The sequence below is a fragment of the Limulus polyphemus genome, unplaced genomic scaffold (genome assembly GCF_000517525.1).
Source record: "Limulus polyphemus unplaced genomic scaffold, Limulus_polyphemus-2.1.2 Scaffold6339, whole genome shotgun sequence".
Lineage (NCBI taxonomy): Eukaryota > Metazoa > Arthropoda > Merostomata > Xiphosura > Limulidae > Limulus > Limulus polyphemus.
The window spans coordinates 37,970-47,823 of NW_013671949.1; positions in this window are offsets into that span (position 1 = coordinate 37,970).

Consider the following 9,854-nt stretch of genomic DNA (forward strand, 5'->3'; position numbering starts at 1 on the left):
ACCACGAGTAAATGAAATAGAAAATTACTGCAACAAATGGGGAACTAAGGTAAACGCCCCTAAAACATAAATCATATTGTTCACAAAATCAAAAGAGAAGACGCAACCCCCCCCCCCACATTATACCTTTACGGAACTCTTCTCCAGGTAGCCACATCAGCCAAATTCTGGGTCTAACCTACGATTTTAAGTTAAATTGGACTAAACATATAAACGAAATTAGAAAAAAAATCTGGCACAGAGAGAATTGCGTACGACGTCTGGCTGGCAACAATAGGGACAATTAAAATATATAAAACTTACATACGTCTAGTAGTAGAGTGTGGCTGCCCACCATGGTTAAATGTAACCAAATCACAAGTAAACAAGCTACGAACGATACAAAATTCAATAATCACTAAAGCATACAGAGCTCCTACATACACAAACACAACCTTCCTACACAATTATGCAAACATCCCCATGTTGTCAGACAGACTACAAAATAGATCAGTAGATTACTTCTTAATAAAAATACATCATTGAGAACCCTGAAAAACTTTATCATACATTATAAAAACAGACCTAAGTACCTTTCACCACTAAATCTAGTCAGCTCTTAAAGTAACCTATGGCCACCTACTACTGAGAAAACCTGTAGCTAGACATAGTGCTGATTTTATTATAAAAGGGGTTTATTGTGTGTAAAAAATAAGATTAATGCTGTACGTTTTTTCCATTGATATTTATGGAACTGTTTGTGTGAACAAAACTTTCCGTTGACAACTAAAGAAAAAAGCGAAATACTTACCGGAAAAGAAGAAAAAATCTACGTTGTACATTCATGAACGCGGCCTGAAAAGGGCCAATCGCGTGTGCGAACAAACAATTATAGCGCACATGCGGTGGTTGCATGATGTAATAACGGGTTTTTTTAGCTACCGGGCTGAATTATACCGGAGATCTAATGTGAGCTTCATCCACGATAATCAAGAACTAAACCAACAAAGGTAGAGGTCCAGGATGTACCTGATCTTCCTAGGTCACTTGACTGAAAGAACGACCAGAGATCAAACTTCTGCACGCTAGTCACCGAAATACGCGCGCTCTCTTATTGAAAGCAATTTAATGAAAATATACATGTAAGTGCAAATATAATATTCGTTAATTAATACACGTAGTTGAACTTGTAAACCAGATATGCGCAAAATTCAAAACAAAACAAACCAATCTAAAAAGATGGCAAACGATGGTTTAGACCGATTCGTGTAATGTTTCAAACACGTTGTTGCTTGAACTTCATAACTTCAAGGACAAGCTGGTGCAACATCTGAGTCTAGATGGTTTGGCCCTCGATTCCTTAAAGCACTTAGAATGAGAAGCGACTAAACAACTGCGACACTGCTGTTAATGAGTTGCACTTCAAACTCGACTCTAAAAAGGGCTAAGTTTAAAGTTTAATGATAAGGGCCCCATTAAAACTTGGTTGATTTAAAGAAATTGTATGGCAAGGCATTCTCAAACAAATTTTCCATAAATCACAATGACAGATTCATTGACCAGTTTATAAAGGTGCTGCTGATTAAACCCTTGCAGCAACACGTTGTTTTAATGGAAGTGATCTTAGTGTTAACAGAATTTGAAGTGGTCACATCGAACCATTTACTATAACAAAGGAAGAAACCAACAGCAGTGGCAACTGCAGCTGCAAACTGAGCTCTAAGATAGTCTTCAAAATCATTGATGGCCCTAAGGTTCAGAAAAAGTATTGGTCACTAGCTCAACCAGTTTCAATGCGGCATGTGCTGGAAGACCCCATGACATAAGAATCATAGTTCCCTATGAGACAACGGATCTTGCCAGACTCAGTTGCCTTGGCTGTGCTGCAAATTAGCTAAAAATAGACTCCAAAAGTTGCCAAGAACACAAGGGAAAAAGCTCCTACTTCAACTGAATCTTAACTGGTCATTGGTTTGTACTGATATGCAGAACCATTTGACATAAGTATGATTCAGACAATGCGACAAAAGATGTAGGAAAGTTGATAATGAGCTGTGGTTGTGGTTACTTCAGTTGGTTTAAAATAGTATGGCTTGAGTTGGATCTGACTGCTAATTCAAGCAAATGCAGTAGTCATCTTGCATGCAACATCATTGTGGTTGATTTGTAGAAACATAAACTAGACATCATATAGATGTTCTGATAATAATACATGAGCATGAGATTGAATATTTAGTAGATAATGAAGCATTCGGAACTTTAATAAACCTTTCTATGCATCGGCAACTCCTTGAAATGCCATCAGTTTGTCCAATTAACATCCACTTTATCCTTTCATTTCAACAAGCTAACCATGAGTGACGTACACATATGGGTTTGAGTAGTGGTATCATAGAAATGAACCTGCTGCAAAAATTGTCAAACAACTTTGCTTGTTTAACAGATGAATTACGGTTTTGCTGCAAAATCATACATCTTTAACCAGATTAGTCCCAAAATTAGTATAATACACATGTGCACATTGAAGAGGTGGGATAATTCTGATTGTTTAAGCAGTATTATAAGGTATACTATAGATACTGTCTATGTATTGTTACCATCAGCTGCAATGTTTTATGTTTGAACAGCAGGCTGCCCTTGCTCAAACGGTGATCTGTCTGGGTTTGGGTATTGTATTAGTGTTAGTCTGTAACTACAAAGACTCCACAGCTCGGTTTTCAGCTGGAATGGTTATCAGTATGATAACAGAGGTAGAACTGACATCAACTATCTGTGTAGTTAGTGTTGTAGCCATTGTATCGTGCCTAAAAATGAACACACGACTTCAAAAGCACTTGAATTCTCTAGTTGAGCATCGTGTAAGCAATCTGAACTCAAAACAGAGGTATGAACTAAACCAATGTTTTTCAAATACTTTGTTGATGTGTTTCTGGGACCAAATAGCTGATTGGATCAGACAAAAATCTCGCATCATGACATAGATGCAGATTATGAACATCCAATAAAATAGATGTCATGCAAACTTCCTTGAAGCACTCAAGATATTGCCATCATTGAAACTGAGCAGATGTTGAAGGACGAGATTATACAACTTTTGGATAGTACATGGTCGTCTTCATTGGTAAGTGGCATAAAGAAGGAATGTATGCCAATATTCTGTGAGGCATTTAGATGGGTAAATGTAATAATGTGCATTGGAAGGTACGCATTGGTCTAACACTATATCTGATTTTCCTCACTGGTAAGTAGACGTAGGGGATATAAGTAGACCTAAGACTGATTTTAAGCCTCAGAACAGACTATAAATTCTGCATCATGCCATCCAGTCAAGTAATAAGCCTTATTACATTTCAGAGACTGATTGAGATTACACTTTGAAAGCTGTAATGAGAGAGGTGTCTCATTTATGTCAATGACCTACTCATCTGAGGTTACACTTTCAAGTCATAGTTGAGAAAAGGCCAACTACCCTGTTAGAAAAATAAAACTGTCTTAGTTGAAAATGACTCCTACTTTGCTCAAGTTTATATTTTTGTCCTCTAGTCTTACCATTCTCGTTATTATCTAAGAATAAAAGATGATGCATCGACACTGTAAATTCCCTTGGCAATTTTATACATGTCAATCAGATCCATTCTAACTTTTCTCAAGAGAGAAAAAAAAAAGATATTCAGAGATCTTAACCTGTCTTCACATAACAATCATGCCATTCCAGGTATCATACTAGTAACCCCCCCTCTCAACCCTTTCCAACACTTCAATGTACTTTCTAAGGTGATGAGTTCAAGACTGAACACAGTATTCCAAATCTGGTCTAACCAATGGCCTATACAATGACATTATAATGTATTTAAACCTGTATTCAATATTTCTGTAAATACATTAGAAAATCTTATTTGTTCTACAACTAGCCACAGCATATTGCTTGGATGACTTAAGAGACTGATCAATCAAAAAACCAAAATCCTTTTCTTCCATACCACTGTTAAGAATATTCAGCATAAAACTATTTTCATAGTCCAACCAACATGCATTACCTTGCATTCATTATAATTAAAAACCATCTGTCATTTATTTGCCCAATAAGGGTGCCTAGGTCGTTTGGATAATTTCAAAATGTGCCACTGAGGGCAGGTAGTTTCAACATATGGTTTCTATTTCGAAAATATGCTATTATATAGATGTATAGTTCCATAAAGTACTACCAGATAACATATATAGTGCCTCCAGGGTGTGACCCAGATGTTGAAGTCGACGAATGTCGATTTGTACCAGTAGGCAAATAGGCTATACTGAACTTTGTTTGACCTCAAATATAAGAATTTCTGTCACAATATTAATTTTTTATTATTAATATGATCAAACTATCTATCTTATAATCTCATTTCAATATCCATTTATTCAATAATAAACAGCGTTTGAATATGTAAGATAAATATTTTATGCGTTACAGTTTAATTAGATATATAAAATAATTCATGGTTTACACATGTAATTATCCATAAACTATTTTAACTTACAATCTACATAGTTATGTAAACGAGTGTTGTTGTTTTTTTTGTGTTGATATCAAACTCTACACATATCGTATGCACCACACTAACTATTTGTAATACAGTACAGTGTGACTTCCCAGTTTAAATAAATATGTATATAACTATTAATACACTATCTTACAAATAATAATCCTCAAAAGGACTGTTTTTCACATCAAACTAAAGAATTCAGACTGTATATATTTATCCTATGTATAACATAACTAAGAACAATACAAAATTTCCAAACAAAAAGATTATTACTGGCAGTATGACTGTTTCAACTTTTTCATTCTGACATTATCTATATACTCCTGTTTTTATTTTTAAAGTGCTATAACATTTTGATTTTACCCTCTAGTTATTACACTCTATATGAAATCATTTATCTTACCTAAAGATTGGCCAAATAGTGGCACGTTTTGAAACATAGATACATTCTGAGCATTTCTCACCTGATTCATTAACCAAAGGTTGTATCCCTATCCGTCCCTAAGTAGCAAGCTTGTCCAATAGTGTTGTCATAGTTAGTTTCAGAATATATAAGAAACCATTTATTGTAATTAAAGATTGCCTAATTTGACATGTTTTTTCTTAATATATGAATAATAAAAATGCAAATTCTACCATTTTATGGATAAAGTATTCCCCACGTACAACATTCTGTATATCAATTCCAGTCACAAATGTTTGGTTGTATCTTAATATGTGCAAAATTGCAAATGTTCCCTATTTTCTAAACGAGATTTATTTTATATAAGACAAAAGAATCTGCCTTTTCATTATTTTAGAAATATAGCAGTGTTATTCTTCGACCCTATAATATAAATGTTACTGTTCACTCACACAGTTGATAAAATACTGGAATGTTTTGTTAATCAATTATTGTCGTATTTAAAGGGGCTTAAGTGACCTCATATGACTTCTGTACATACATAATTGTTTGTGAAAATATCAGTTATACTTTTGATCACATTGTACTTTAAACGCAGAATTTATATTCAACTTGTGGGTTAGACGATTTGGGTTCAGTATGTAAGGAAGATCATATACTTTTAACTTAGTTATAAACTATAAGTACTGATTTAGTGCACAAATCTTGTCTCTATATCGCATTTGATGTACTGAATTTATCAATATAAAACACCATTTACAATAAAAAAGTTTTATGTTCACTAAACATTAAAAATTAGGTTTTGCCTAACTACCTAATGGATTTCGTGTGTCACTAAACCTTGACCTTAATGCTTAGAAAAATGTGTTTATTAACTCTTTTGCTTTACACAATGTTTTGACTTTACATTTTGAACAACAGTTATTAGGCTAAAACTTTTGTATGAATATTAGATTCTCCTCACACAATAACAGAGATTTAAGTTTTTGCAACTAAACATCAAAGAAATGATTACAAGATTTACGGAAATTATCAATGCTCATCGTAATAACAGAAATACAATAAGGTCATAACATGATGCAGTATCTTTCACTCTACCCCCCCCCTCCCCCTCATGATTTAGAACAACCACCAAGATTGTCAACTCAAGCTTATAACCAAATGTTCAAATAAATTAAATTTACTAGTCTATCAAAGGATTGGGAGTAATCAATCCATTTTTCCATAGTTATAACTTTAACATGAAATATAATTTGCTTATGTTTGAAAGTAAATCTTTCATTAATACCATAAGGGGGCTTGGTGTTGAGTTGGAAGATAAGACGGTGTTCAAGGTTTTCTCGTGTTGACTTCTTGGGTGATGCATTTCTCATGACTAAGACTACCATGTCGGAGATACCTTTGTGGTCATGAGAACTGATGTGTTTAGGAATTGGGAGGTCAGTGGAGCCTTCAAATAATTATTAAACTCCATCAACTCATTCTCTAATTTCATTCCCTTACTCCTCTTCTTACTGCTTACTTCTTTGTAAATCACCCTTTTCAACCCTACCTATGTGAAAGTATTTTTCCTGGATTATTATTTTATTTTACTAGTTGACTCTTTTATTATTTTGGAAATTTATGTTTATTATTTATCTGTGTCTATATTTCTAAATCCAATTTTAGTTCTTCTGATTACTTCTTTTTCATATTATTGCTAATTTTAATACTGTTTACATAATAAGTTCAACAATATTTTCGTCACCGTGCTCCACGTTGAAAATGTGTAATGACAACCTTTATATTTTCTTACCTTTCAATGATTCTTTCTGAGCCTGATTCCACTGTAACACGGTCTTTACTACCGGATGAAGGGCATCCGCCCGAAACGGTGCACAAAATAAAACTATAAACAGTTTTCAGTTAGACGTGTCAGTTTAGTCTTTATTATCTTAAACAAATAGTTTGTGAATATGTCAGATATAAAAGACTGTTTAGTGTAGGTAGTATTATTAATTTATTTATTTTGCGTTTGTAATTAATTGATGTAGAGACTACTGAACGTTGTGTTTGCAATCCATTGATGTGAAAGCTATGGAGATTTCTAGAAGATCTAAGTGATAGACGGATAAGTAGCTACGACCAGATGAGCAGAAACACAGTAAAAGTAAAGTCACGTGAAAGAGAAGTTCGGTCAGAGAAAAGCTAGAAAAACGTGAAATTAACCTCGTGGGAGTGAATAGCCTAAGGGTTGATATGTTAGAGTGAGATTAAGAGTTTGAAAGAGATAAGGAAAATAATTTGTCCTGTCAAAATATGTTCTAAATTAATTGAACCCGCCTGTGTGGGCTTTGACAAAAGGCAGACGATTATTGGAAGTTCAGGATACAATTGCAGTAACGCACATGACAGCGTAGGTGAATTATACATGGATACTATTGCGATGAAAATATAGAAGAATAGTTCGGCTTGTCAACTGAATTCTAAAGCAATTGAATTTGCCTAAATGGACTTTTGACAAGAAGTAAAAAACTGTATAGTGTTTAAGATACAACTACGATCGCCATAGTGTAAATATATATATATATATTATTTTTTTTACATACGTTTAACTTGTTTCGAATATATATATATATAATTTTAAAAACAAGTGGAATGCGGGCTGTTTGTTTATGGTCGAATTCATTGCCAACAAGTCACAGATACCTACTGTAGAAGAATACTTATCCCAACACACCCATATATTTACTTTAATATATGCTACTAAAAAGTAGTTCACGACATAATATAAAGATAAAAATGATTTGTAAGATTATTTCACGTATTTGACATTTAAAGACTGTGATGAGATGCCCACGTGAATCAATAAGAAAAATTCAGCATAACTCTGATTAGTATACCAAAGTTTGTATATATGCAAGCACTGGTACAATTTCCTTTTATGGCGGTACTTCATGGAACTATCCACCCCCCTGTGATACTGTGTAAAACTATCCGCCTATAAAGTAACGGGTCGCACAAGTTCCTCTCCCCCTACTCATAGCCGTCATTTTGCAAACTACCTGGGCACCCTTACTATTACAGAGCACATTTTCATGCCAATTGACAATTTGGAATGAAATGTTTAGACGTAGTATATTTAATTTAGACCGCAGTGATTAGCTTAGACCATATTGAGAAAGAAAAAGGGGATATTCTGTATTTTTTAATGCAGGTAAAGAATATATACGATTTGTTGCCAAGCTAGAATATTCATAAGCATGTGATTACTCACTGAGAAAAATACACGGAGTTGCTTTAGAATCTACAGCAGACCTGGTGAAATACGTGGTAGACCCACCGTTTTCTCTGATGATGGGTGAAGAAATCAATATATTTCAGTTGTGGTATGTAAGGTATTCATAGCCTATATGACTCAGACTGAAATAAAGATTACTTATCCATTCGGAATGAAAGTAAACTTGAACGGTTTCCGAATTTTAGCAGTTATTACTAGATGTTTTATCTCGACATTACTTTTGAATAAGAAAGTTGCAATTTACAAACTTTGTGTTAACTTCATTTAATTGTAATCTATAATTATTTCTGATCAAAGTGAGCTATTTACATAGATCAGAACTGTATATATATATCTAGTAATAAGTATAGCTAATTAATTACAATAATTAGAATGTATTGTTTCATCAGTTGGTTACTCTTGCTGTCAATGGTATTCTCGACCATAAACCCAATAATATCTTACGAGGTTTTGCCAGCCCAGGAAACTCATGTTAATCCTAAAACCCATATTAAAAGCTAGCAATGAAGAATAACCATTATAATAAAATAATAAACATAGGATAAAATTAGAAATAATATTAAAAATTAGATAAATTAACTATTCTGATTAACACTACATGTCCTCACTGTGGTAAGATTATTACTTGTTCAGATTGTCCGAAATAAGAATTACCACACCGAAATCCATTAATTAAGCTAACAATATGATATAATGTTTATAATAATAAAATTTAAAATGAAATGTAATAAGTATGATAACCAATACTTTTGAATAAAGCTACGTTAAAAACAAGATAGGGTATAACTAACTATGTTACTACTTGTAAGATAGTTGTCCTTATTTTATTTACCAGTTTAAGGTATTGGTTGCAGTCATATCTCCTTCTTCAGTGGACACGAGCTCCGTTTGTATAACAACAAACAATGGTGGAGTATGACTGAACATCCTTCTTGGAGCTGTTGGAAAGGGGCCATCAAAGTCAGAATTGTTCCATGTGTGGATTGTACACCAACTAGCTCTTGGAACAAACGTGTTCTAACGTCATAGAGGCGAGTGAATATCACGTGTCTCCTACATCTTTTCCAGGTGGATTTTCCTAGAGAACACCAAGTCGCGACATGATTGGCGGGGACGTTTAATCATATATTGCTGAGTTTAAAGTATTTACTTATTAATGGAGCAATGAATATTGTGAATTGTCTGACGATATATTGCAATCAAGAGATGATTACCCTGAACTGCTCCCCAGACGTGAAGATTTCAACCAAATGTATCATTTATGCACAGTTACATCATGGGCAAGTGGCTACCTTATCAATGAGTAGTGTGCTATGTATCTGTCACAGATAAAATGGGTTACAGTGTACCCAGGTCTGTTCCAGATACGAATCTCAAAGAGATGATGAACACAGTATCAAGATGACCAGAATCCACTGAAGCAGCAGTAAATATTGTATTTTGTTTGTTTTTGTTTTTGAATTTCGCGCAAAGCTACACGAGAGCTAGCCGTCCCTAATTTAGCAGTGTAAGACTAGAGGGAAGGCAGCTAGTCATCACCACCCACCGTCAACTGCTGAGCTACTCTTTTACCAACGGATTGACCGTCACTTTATAACACCTCACGGCTGAAAGGGCGAGCATGTTTGGTGGGACGGGGATTCGAACCCGCGACCCTCAGATTGCG